Raw genomic sequence first — 11,349 nt, 5'->3', positions numbered from 1 at the left:
ACAGGTTGAGTCCTGTGTCCACAGAGTTCAACATTTTAATGAATTTGTATTCCCAGACCCTGCGATGGCTCTGTGATCTGAAGTTGCCTTTTAATATGACAACTTTCATATGGTTTATGTTGTGTCCTGAAGCACAGAAATGTTTGGCCACAGGTAAATGGATTTTTTTTGTCTGTAATTGTGTGGCGATGAGATCTCATCCTTGCTCTCAGTCTCTGTCCTGTTTCTCCAACATAGAGACCCCCAATAGGACATATAGTGAACAGGATTAAGTACACCCACGTTGGAAGAGGAACATGTGAATGTCCCAGGAATTTTGTAGTTCTTCTGTGTGTTAGGGATCTGTATCCAGTCTTTGGTCTCTACATGAATGCAGGTTTTGCAGCTCTTTACATTGCAAGGATAAGTTCCTCTTGGTGTGTCTGAGGTCATAGAACTTCGGATCATGATGCTCCTTAAATTAGGAGGTTGCCTGTACCACAGCAATGGAGGATCTTTTGAATATTATTTTTAACCGGTTATCCATGTGTAGCATGTGGTAAAGTTTCTTGGCCGTTCTTCTCAGTACCTCAAGCTGTGGGTTGTATGTCACCACCAGAGGTACTCAACTATTTTCCTCTTTTTGTTTGTATTGAAGCAGTTCACTTCTAGGGGTCCTTGTTGCTCTAATGATCTGAACTTCTATGGAGGTGGGGTGGTAGCCTTGGTTTAGAAATGTGTTTTTTTAAGATGGGTTAAGTGTTCATCCCTGTCTGCAGGGCTGGAACAGATACAATTGTGTCGCCCGGGGACCAGGGGGTACTCAGATCCGGGCCACAGAGTCACTTCTGTGGGTATCACGGTAGCGTGACCCGGTCTGTGATCCCAGGCTCCACAGTATAAAGGGATTTGGTAAGGGAGATTTATATTGTTCGTGACGCCACCCACGGTTGTGGTGATTGGGACACCACCGTTGCTCTGGACGAGGATCCCGGGAGTGATGGTATGGAGCAGCTAGATGTTAGTTCTCCCCTCCGTGGGTAGGGGGTTGGTTGTCCCGGGGCCCGGTGATGGGGTAAGCAGGGAGCAGGGCGCAGTGCTGCAGTGCAGTGCCTGAGGGCACGGGCGTACTCACAAGTAAGTCACACGGAGTCACTGGCAAATTTTTAGGCCACGCCCCCTAACCACACCCATTTCACAGTCACGCCCATATCCACTCCCCATCCACACCCATTCAGAACAAACACGCAGGCAGCCGGCGGGCCTCCAGCACGGACACGCAGGCAGCCAGCGGGCCTCCAGCACGGACACGCAGGCAGCCGGCGGGCCTCCAGCACGGACACGCAGGCAGCCGGCGGGCCTCCAGCACGGACACGCAGGCAGCCACAGTGAGGCGGCCGGTCGCCTTCACAGACAGGCGGCCGGCCGCCTTCACAGACAGGCGGCGGGCCGCCCGCACAGAGAGGCGGCCAGCCGCCCGCAGAGAGAGGCGGCCGGCCGCCCGCACAATGAGGCGACGGGCCGCCCGCACAGACAGGCGGCAGGGGGGCGCCCGCACAGACAGGCGGCAGGGGGGCGCCCGCACAGACAGGCGGCAGGGGGGCGCCCGCACAGACAGGCGGCAGGGGGGCGCCCGCACAGACAGGCGGCAGGGGGGCGCCCGCACAGACAGGCGGCAGGGGGGCGCCCGCACAGACAGGCGGCAGGGGGGCGCCCGCACAGACAGGCGGCAGGGGGGCGCCCGCACAGACAGGCGGCAGGGGGGGCGCCCGCACAGACAGGCGGCAGGGGGGCGCCCGCACAGACAGGCGGCAGGGGGGCGCCCGCACAGACAGGCGGCAGGGGGGCGCCCGCACAGACAGGCGGCAGGGGGGGCGCCCGCACAGACAGGCGGCAGGGGGGCGCCCGCACAGACAGGCGGCAGGGGGGCGCCCGCACAGACAGGCGGCAGGGGGGCGCCCGCACAGACAGGCGGCAGGGGGGCGCCCGCACAGACAGGCGGCGGGGGGCGCCCGCACAGACAGGCGGCAGGGGAGCGCCCGCACAGACAGGCGGCAGGGGAGCGCCCGCACAGACAGGCGGCAGGGGAGCGCCCGCACAGACAGGCGGCAGGGGCGCCCGCACAGACAGGCGGCGGGGGGCGCCCGCACAGACAGGCGGCGGGGGGCGCCCGCACAGACAGGCGGCGGGGGGCGCCCGCACAGACAGGCGGCGGGCCGACCGCACAGACAGGCGGCCGGCCGACCGCACAGACAGGCGGCCGGCCGACCGCACAGACAGGCGGCCGGCCGACCGCACAGACAGGCTCCGGCCGGGGGTGAGGGGGGAGGGAGGGAAATCAGCGCTGGGGAGATTAGTTTACTGTACCAGCAGCAGCACAGGCAGCGCTCCTCTCTATGCCACGTCTACTAGGATGGTAGGAGGGAAAAGCAGGGAGGTGGAGAGAGAGTGGGTGGGCGGAGCCCGGGAGCCGGCCGTCCCGCCCGTGGCAACGGGACAAACAACGTAAAGCGTGAAAGTCCCGCTGTATCCGGGACGGTTGGGAGGTATGCAGCATGTTAGAATGTGTACATAAGATCCCGCTGGTGGTGGCCGCAGCTTATAGGCCCCAAATCTGGTGACAGGTTCCCTTTAAAGTGAACCTGTCAGGTGCAATATGCACTCAGAGCCAGGAGCAGTTCTGGGTGTATATTGCTAATCCCTGCCTAACCGTCCCTGTATACACTAGCATAGATAAAGAGATCAAGAACAAATATTTTTAAAGATCTTATATCTTATGCTAATGAGCGCGGGGACTAGTCACAAGGGCGTTACTTCACTTGGCTAGTCGGCTCGCATAGCATGTTAGCATGTTATTACGCCCCTGTGTGAGTACTAACACGCTATATGAGCCGACTAGCCAAGTGAAGTAACGCCCTTGGGACTAGTCCCCGCGCTAATTAGCATAAGATATAAGCTCTTTAAAAATACTTTTTCTATAGATGCCTTTATCTATGCTAGTGTATACAGGGACAGTTAGGCAGGGAATAGCAATATACACCCAGAACTGCTCCTGGCTCTGAGTGCAGATTGCACCTGATAGGTTCCCTTTAAAGGGAAACTGTCACCAGAAATTTAGCAAAAAAAATAAAAGATTCCCCTCTGCAGCTCCTGGGATGAATTCTGGAAAGGTTCCTGTTGCTATTGTGCCCCCTTTGAGACCTAAAATAATACTTTATGAAGTCTTACCTTTTTGTATGCAAATCTGTTTTTATGGTCACGGGGGCGGGCTGCCTGGCGTCCGTTATTCCCCCTCCTGCCGTTGTACGCCGTCCCCCATTGCTCATTTCCATACATGAGGACGCCTTCCTCATGTAACTGTCCTCCTGAAGTTTTGTGCATGCCCAGTGCCACTCTCGCGGGAGTAAGCACTGTGCAAAGTGTGAACGCTTTTGAGGTGATTGCGCAGGCGCGAGATTATGGGCGGCGCTGTGATTGTCATCAGCAGCGTCATCCAAGTACCCGCCCATAATCTCGTGCCCGCGCTTCTCACTCTGCCTCCACCGTTATGCACAAGCACTGTCCATATGAACCATGTTACCTATTACCATGGGCGCGAGATTATGGGCGGCGCTGTGATTGTCATCAGCAGCGTCATCCAAGTACCTGCCCATAATCTCGTGCCCGCGCTTCTCACTCTGCCTCCACCGTTATGCGCAAGCACTGGCCATATGAACCACGTTACCTATTACCATGGGCGCGAGATTATGGGCGGCGCTGTGATTGTCATCAGCAAAGTCATCCAAGTACCCGCCCATAATCTCGTGCAAGCAGTAATAGGTAACATGGTTCATATGGCCAGCACTTGCGCATAACGGTGGAGTCAGAGGGAAAAGTGCGGGCACGAGATTATGGGCGGGTACTTGGTTAACGCTGCTGATGACAATCACAGCGCCGCCCATAATCTCGTACCTGCGCAATCACCTGAAAAAGCGTTCACATGCGCAAAACTTCGGGAGGACAGTTACATGAGGAAGGCGTCCTTGTGTATGTAAATGAGCAATGGGGGACTGCGTAAAGCGGCAGGAGGGGGAATAACGGACGCCAGACAGCCCGCCCCCGTGACCATAAAAACACATTTGCATACAAAAAGGTAAGACTTCATAAAGTATTTTTGTAGGTCTCAAAGGGGGCACAATAACAACAGGAACCTTTCTAGAAGCAGCCCAGGAGCTGCAGAGGGGAATCTTTTATTTTTATTGTGAAATTTCTGCTGACATGTTCCCTTTAACTGGTAGGGGAGCCAGGATAAAGCAGAGCTGAAGCTGTTGGGAAGCTAGGACCCAGCAGCTCTGCTCCACAGGCAGGAGACCACTGATCGGTAAGCTAATAGAAGCCTGCAGATGCCACTCTGCATAGGTTATTGTCACTGCTATCTGCAGGAGATAAGTGCTGATTGCACGGTCTCCTCAGCTTCCTGACTCCCCGCGTGTCTGCAGCAGTGAGAAGCCGCACACGGGGAATCAGAGAGAACAGCTGCAGACAAACGCAGGCTCCGGGACTGGGGGGGGTCGGCTCTGGTGCAGGGGGGGGGGCTCTGCTGCAGGGGGGGGGGGTCGCTCTGCTGCAGGGGGGTCGCTCTGCTGCAGGGGGTGATTCATACCTCAGCAGCAGTCACAGGAGTAGGTGCGCGCTCGGCTCTGTAATGAATAGTAGAAGGGAGAAACAGCGAGGCGGGGCTACAGTGGGTGGGTGGAGCCGGGACAAACAGCCTCACGGGCGGGACCCGGGATCAAAGGCTCAGAAGAGGGACTGTCCCGCTGTATCCGGGACGGTTGGGAGGTATGGTGACACCACCGCTGCTCTGGACGAGGATCCCGGGAGTGATGGTATGGAGCAGCTAGATGTTAGTTCTCCCCTCCGTGGGTAGGGGGTTGGTTGTCCCGGGGCCCGGTGATGGGGTAAGCAGGGAGCAGGGCGCAGTGCTGCAGTGCAGTGCCCGAGGGCACAGGCGTACTCACAAGTAAGTCACACGGAGTCACTGGTAAACTAGGAATTGCCGGTGTCCGCAGCCTTCGGTACGGGGGTGTTAGTGTCCCACACACGGTGCAGCAGCCCTTGTTGTTCTTTCCCTGCAGCCAGGTGCCTTTCTCTCTACTCTCTTCCTCTTTCTCCTCAGCTGGGAACGGGGAATTCACTCCCCTGTAGTGATCCGGGTACCCAGGTACCGAGGGGCCACCGCCCTGCTCCGGCTACCTCTGGCCCCTTCCTCACTACAGCCTGTCCCGGCCCTTTCAGAGCACGCTTCACTCTCAGCCTGGGAGCTGCAGCTCCAGGCTCCTGTTCTGTCTGCTTCTCCAGTCCAAACACTCTGCTCCAGCCCCTCCCCTCTGCTTTTCTCTTACCCTGGGGGCTGTGGTTTGTCCTGCTGCATCGGTGTGGGATCAGATTACCAAGGAGGATTAACTCTTTCTGTGACAACCTGGCTTTGCCAGGGCGTCACACAATTATATCTGAGGGCCTGGCCGTAGACGAAAATGAGATCTCACCGCCACACAATTACAGACAAAATCCATTTACCTGTGGCCAAACATTTCTGTGCTTCTGGACACAACATAAACCATATGAAAGTTGTCATATTAAAAGGCAACTTCAGATCACAGAGCCATCGCAGGGTCTGGGAATACAAATTCATTAAAATGTTGAACTCTGTGGACACAGGACTCAACATCTGGACTCTGGACAGCATACTGTATCTTGCTGCACGTTTTGCAATATGGTAGTTGACACATTTGCACAAGCATCTGTGATACGTCGTCGTAGGTCCTGCAATGTTGGTGGAGGGGTCGCATACACATGTTTGATGTGACCTCACAGAGAGAAGTTCAATGGGGTCAGGTCAGGTCAGGTGAGCGTGGAGGCCACTCCACGCAGCCACCGTACCCAATGACTTGTAGGAAGGTCTCCATGAGGTATCCTTTCATATCCGCAGCCTTGAGAGTTTTACACGTTCTAATCATAGCATTTCTGTATGCAAGATGTCGATTCGTATTGAATTGATTCCCTACAACTTTGTAATTCACTTTTTTTCTCTCTATCTCGTTCAGTTTTCGCAATAAAAATGCTAACTCCGATGTTTTCCATCAGGTGGCGCTATAGGTGGTTTCACTGGGTAGCTACTTTACTATACCTAGACACCACTTCTATGCCTATAGCTGCCGCCGTTTTGAAGTTAATGGCGGTGGATAGAATATGGGTTGATACACTGAATACAGCATTCTAACATGCTGTATATAAGAACCCAGGCAGCTGTGAATATAAAAATTACTTTATATACTTTATAATACTCACTTAACGGCCGGTGCGGAGGAGTTGGGTCATATGGGCGTCTCCGTTCTCCGGTGCCGGCGCCTCCTGTTTCGGCCATTTTTGTCCTCCTTCTTTTGAAGCTTGGGGTGCATGACACGTCCTACGTCATACACACTCGCTGGCATTGAGGTTCTGCACAGGTGCACTTTGATCTGCCCTGAGCGGGGCAGATCAAAGTATTGTAGTGCGCCTGCGCGGGACCGGCGAGTGTGTATGACGTAGGACGCATCATGCACACAGGCTTCAGAAGAAGGAGGACGAAGATAGCGAAAGAGGAGGCGCCACCACCGGTGAACGGAGACGCCCATATGACCCAACTCCACCGCAGAGACCGTTTAGGTAAGTATTATAAAGTCATTTTTAGGTTATCCACAGCGGCCTGGGTTCTTATATACAGCATGTTACAATGCTGTATATAAGAGCCCAGTAGTGGTGGCCGCAGCTTATAGGCCCCAAATCTGCTGAAAGGTTCCCTTTAAACTCTAGAATCATTACACATGGCAATGGGCTCTAGGTTACAGGCTCCGATTTCTCATTGCCTTTGTGCCTGTTTTTTTTGTCTACCTTTTGTGTGTTTTGTGCATTTTCTGTTGGCATCTAATTCATTTTTCTATTTCTGCCTTTATTGAAGTTTGTCTTTATCTTTGCTCGTTTGATTGTTTTGATCTTTTCTGCTTTGTGGGCAGAGTCTAGCAAACACAAATGTTTGAGACTGATTAATTAATTAAAGCACCACTCTAGCACAGTCTCTGCGGGTTCAAGGTTTCGTTTACTCACAGTCCTGGTTTACCCGGGAGATGCCAGTCTCCGTCGTGATGGGCAACAGTCGATCTCGGATCCGTTGGAGGTCAGAACCGGTACAGTGGATGGTGGGCCCTTCTTACTTGCACTTGGTGTTGGATCCCCGTGGCCTGAAGCTTCTTGGGGACCCCGGTTCTTGAAAAGTGTTTACTCCCATCCCGTATGCAGGTGCCACGGGTCCGTTGTGGGGCCTGCCTTGGAACACGACCCCGGACCCTGTGTAGCACTGTGCTCTGGGAACTGTGGGGGCCAGAGGGACATGCAATCCCCTGGCCTGCAGAATGATCCACCCTATGATTCTGCACCCTTCTCAGCGCCGGTCCCGAGGGAGCAATCAAGCTCTCCCCTCGGTGACCGTATTGACTCCTGCATCCCACCAGAGCCACAGGTAAATCCCGACTGCTCTTTTCCTCTCCTGCTGGAGAACTCGCTGACTGTTATGTTGCTCCTGACTCCCCCTGGTAGCTGTCCCTCCCCCGGTTCTCTGTCGCTAGTGGGTGGCTTCCCCCCATGTTTAGTGACTGCCTTAAGACCCTACCCCGTCCCCAGTGGAGAGGCCAACCTGGTTGTGTAGATGATTTGGTGTGTGGTGGAACCAGTACCAACCTCCTCTAGATCCAGGGTGAGTACTGCACCTTAAGTGAGGTGCAGTACCCTGTGGCAACTGAAGCCTCAGGGGTGTCACAATAACATGATTTACAACAGCCAGCATCATCGGCAGCCTGATACAAAGCTGTGCATGCATATGGCTTTGTACCTCAGAGCATTGAGCTTTTGTGACGCCAGTTGTATGAGTCCCGGCTTCATAGAGACTCACTGCACATGATGGGAAGTTGTCCGTTGTCCGTACTACACCTCTCGGAAGCCGGGACATATACACCCGGCATCAGAGTAGTGCACATGACTGGAAGTGCGGACAACTTCCGATCATGCGCAGTGAGTCTCTCTGAAGCCAAGACACACACACACTTCGGCATCACAAAAGCTAAATGCTGAGCGGTACAAAGCCGTGTGCACACGCTGAGGGAAGGGAAATAACAAAAACAGACATTAACGCATTACTCAAATCCTGAAGGCTGTGTAGGTCAATAATACAAATTGACCATTAAAGAGCAGGATATGAAAATACATAATCGTAATTGTCCATGCTGAGTAGCAATCCAGTTATAAAAGTTAACAAAGAAGGAATAAGAATAAAGAGAAAAGCAAAAAAAAATAGAAAAGCAAAAGAAGAAAAGAGGATAGGGTAAGGGAAGGGAGGGAACACAATAGAGATAGGTGTTCAAAAGGTGTGACCCAAAGAGTGCAGGTCAGATCTCCCCGATAAACACCAGCTAGCCATTCAACAAATTAAAATCCATCCACTAAAACCAGGTTTGTAGGTTCATAGAAGAGAGTTCCTCCATTAACATCACCTCATTTATTTTAGTAAACCAGAGGGAGACTGCCACAGCATCTTTCCTTCAGAGCAGAGGGATGCACGCTCTTGTAGTCACAATTAAATGTCTTAATATCGAATACCTGTATGCTTTTAGAGGGATGTCACATTCATAGATAAGACCGAGAGCTGGGTTCAGGTCTGAAATGAGATTTGTGAGTTCACGAATCACTTGCTGCTCTTTCCCCCAAAAAAGAAAAAGAAACCTGCAGGACCAAAAAATGTGTAACATATCACCCTCCTCCTCCCCACATCTCCAACATAAGGGACACAGGGGACTAGCTTTTGGAAAGATTGAGTGTAGGCGAGTAGGGACCCTATATCACCGAGAGAGTATTTTCTACCTGGCCTCATCATGTAAACAGGAACATATAGGTAAGTTATGCATTAAGGTGAAGATACGTCTCCAATGATTCTTGGTCAGAGAGAGCCCAAATCTCCTTCCAATTGGGTTTGAAAATTGGTGTTAGGTTGGTCTCGATTAGCAAGTATTATTGGAAGAATAAAGTGTGTCTTAATGGGCCCATGTCCAAACACGGAATCTCAAAAGGTGTCTTGTTGTTATTATAATAAAGTCTAAAAGGGAGTGAATGGAAACAGTGGGAAAGCTGACCAACTCTCCAGGTTCTCAGGGATAAGGGAATAGAAAGGCCAAGATGGTATTTCTTTAAAGGCCAAATAAATCCAGCCACAAAAGAAGACACCTTCTTTTAGCCAGGCACAAAATACTTTGTTCTCTAACCCCTAGGAGAAAAGTGGATTACCCAAAATAGGGAACACAGAGTAAGATAGTGGTAAAATATGAGAACGGATCGTGGGATGAGTACAGCAGCCCCAATTATAGCATTAGTTTTAAGGGCTTTCACCAAGGACACGTCCAGCCAAAGAGTAGACTTGCTACTTGCTTTGCTCCATCCTAACTCAGGCTTTCACTCTACCATTCCTACACCAATCTAGGATTCTAGAAAGGTGGGGGGGCTATATATTAAGATCTGAAGTCGGGCAACGCTATCACTCCTGATATTTTAGAATAATAGAATATGGTTCTGCTCCTACAGTACTGGGCTTACCAGACCATATGAACATAGTTTCAATGGAAGCAAGACACCTGAAGAAGGACAAGGGAACCCTAATCAGAAGAGCTTGAAAGACATACAGAATCCGAAGAAGGATGTTAATTTTAAAGATTGTACTTCTACCACACCTGTAAAAGCAATCCTTGTCCATCTTGAGTCTTCGTGTACCAATTGGAGAAGTTTGGGGAAATAAAGAGATTATGTCAGGCTTATGTCTCTTGGTAATAGTATCTCTAAATATTTAATAGCTAAATTGCGACATTTAAATTCTTTAGTTTTACTTCACTATGTTTATAGGAGACAGAGCATATTCCAGAAGAAATCGTCACTACTATAGTGCGGGAAGAGGGAAACCAAGGAAAAAATTGTGAAAACATACCCTGCTGTAACTAAATAAAAGCATAGTGCATATAAACATAGGGTACTTAGTAAACACTGTTTTTGATCAAAAAAAGCATAAAGCTATCCCACCAAACGTCAAGGTGTACCCAGTTGGGATAGTACCTACACTCTCTAATATTAAAACCTTACCATGGGTCTAAAATAGGCCTCAATGTGGCTAAGGGCTGAGAGTAACCGGGTCCCAACAGGACACACACAGTCAGGGGGATTCACAGAATTAAAGGTCCTTGGTTTTTCCTTGGTTTCTCTTTGTCTCATACTCCGGCTCTCATACTCCGGCTCACTTTTTTGTTTTTATGTAGTTTTTTTGTATTCAGTACAAACAGGGAGTGGCCCCCTTCTCAGCGAGCTGGACATTTAATTCTGTGAATCCCCCTGACTGTGTGTGTCCTGTTGGGACCCGGTCACTCTCAGCCCTTAGCCACATTGAGGCCTATTTTAGACCCATGGTAAGGTTTTAATATTAGAGAGTGTAGGTACTATCCCAACTGGGTACACCTTGATGTTTGGCGGGATAGCTTTATGCTTTTTTTGATCAAAAACAGTGTTTACTAAGTACCCTATGTTTATATGCACTATGCTTTTATTTAGTTACAGCAGGGTATGTTTTCACAATTTTTTCCTTGGTTTCTCTTTGTCTCATGGCCAGTGTGAACATGGTCTCACAAGTTCCATGTATACCATCTCATACTCCGGCTCACTTTTTTGTTTTTTTTGTTTTTATACAGTGCGGGAAGAACCTGTCTCAGAAAAAGGCAGCACAAATATAGACGAGGAAGAGGAAACCCTCTGCTGCGCCTGGCCCCGCATTCCTGCAAGAAGGATGAGAAGAGCAAGGGCCAGGATCTCCTCCTTTATAAAACACTCTATTAAGGTAAGAAAAGGTAAGTATACATAAAGGATAAGTACAGAAAAGAAGCACAAGTATAAGTAAGAAAGGATAAGTATAGGTAACAAAAGAGAAATATAGAGGCTTTATAGGTTATTAAAACAAAAAAAGCAAGTAAAAATATAGGCAAATAAAGGTAAGAAAGGATCTAGGTAAGAAAATTATAAATGTAGATGAATATAAAAAAAAACGGATACATTTTATACAAGTATAGGTAAGAAAAGTTAAAGGAGTTGTCCGTCATTAGCTTAACAAAATTTTTTGAGTTTATCTGTGCTGTATTGTCATATAAATCACACTTACATTATTTTTTGTTTTCTAACTTTTGTTCCTCTTGAATTATCCCTTTATTCTCTGCAGCACCTTGTTTACATTCAGATCCAGCAAACATGACCACTTCCTGTGCAAAACCTCAG

The 11,349-nt window shown here is 50.4% G+C and overlaps 1 long non-coding RNA gene across 1 annotated transcript in view; it reads left to right on the top strand.

The window, feature by feature from the left end:
* LOC142295388 (uncharacterized) overlaps window positions 1-10,878 on the top strand; it is an 11,502-nt gene extending 624 nt beyond the window's left edge. The window contains exon 3 of the long non-coding RNA XR_012751447.1: window positions 10,773-10,878. This is a non-coding gene — a long non-coding RNA (uncharacterized LOC142295388). The remainder of the gene's footprint in view (window positions 1-10,772) is intronic.
* Window positions 10,879-11,349: the final 471 nt, after the last annotated feature.

This window comes from Anomaloglossus baeobatrachus, chromosome 3, assembly GCF_048569485.1.
Source record: "Anomaloglossus baeobatrachus isolate aAnoBae1 chromosome 3, aAnoBae1.hap1, whole genome shotgun sequence".
NCBI lineage: Eukaryota > Metazoa > Chordata > Amphibia > Anura > Aromobatidae > Anomaloglossus > Anomaloglossus baeobatrachus.
Note: the sequence above shows the minus strand (reverse complement) of the source record. Positions and strands in the feature narration are given on the sequence as shown.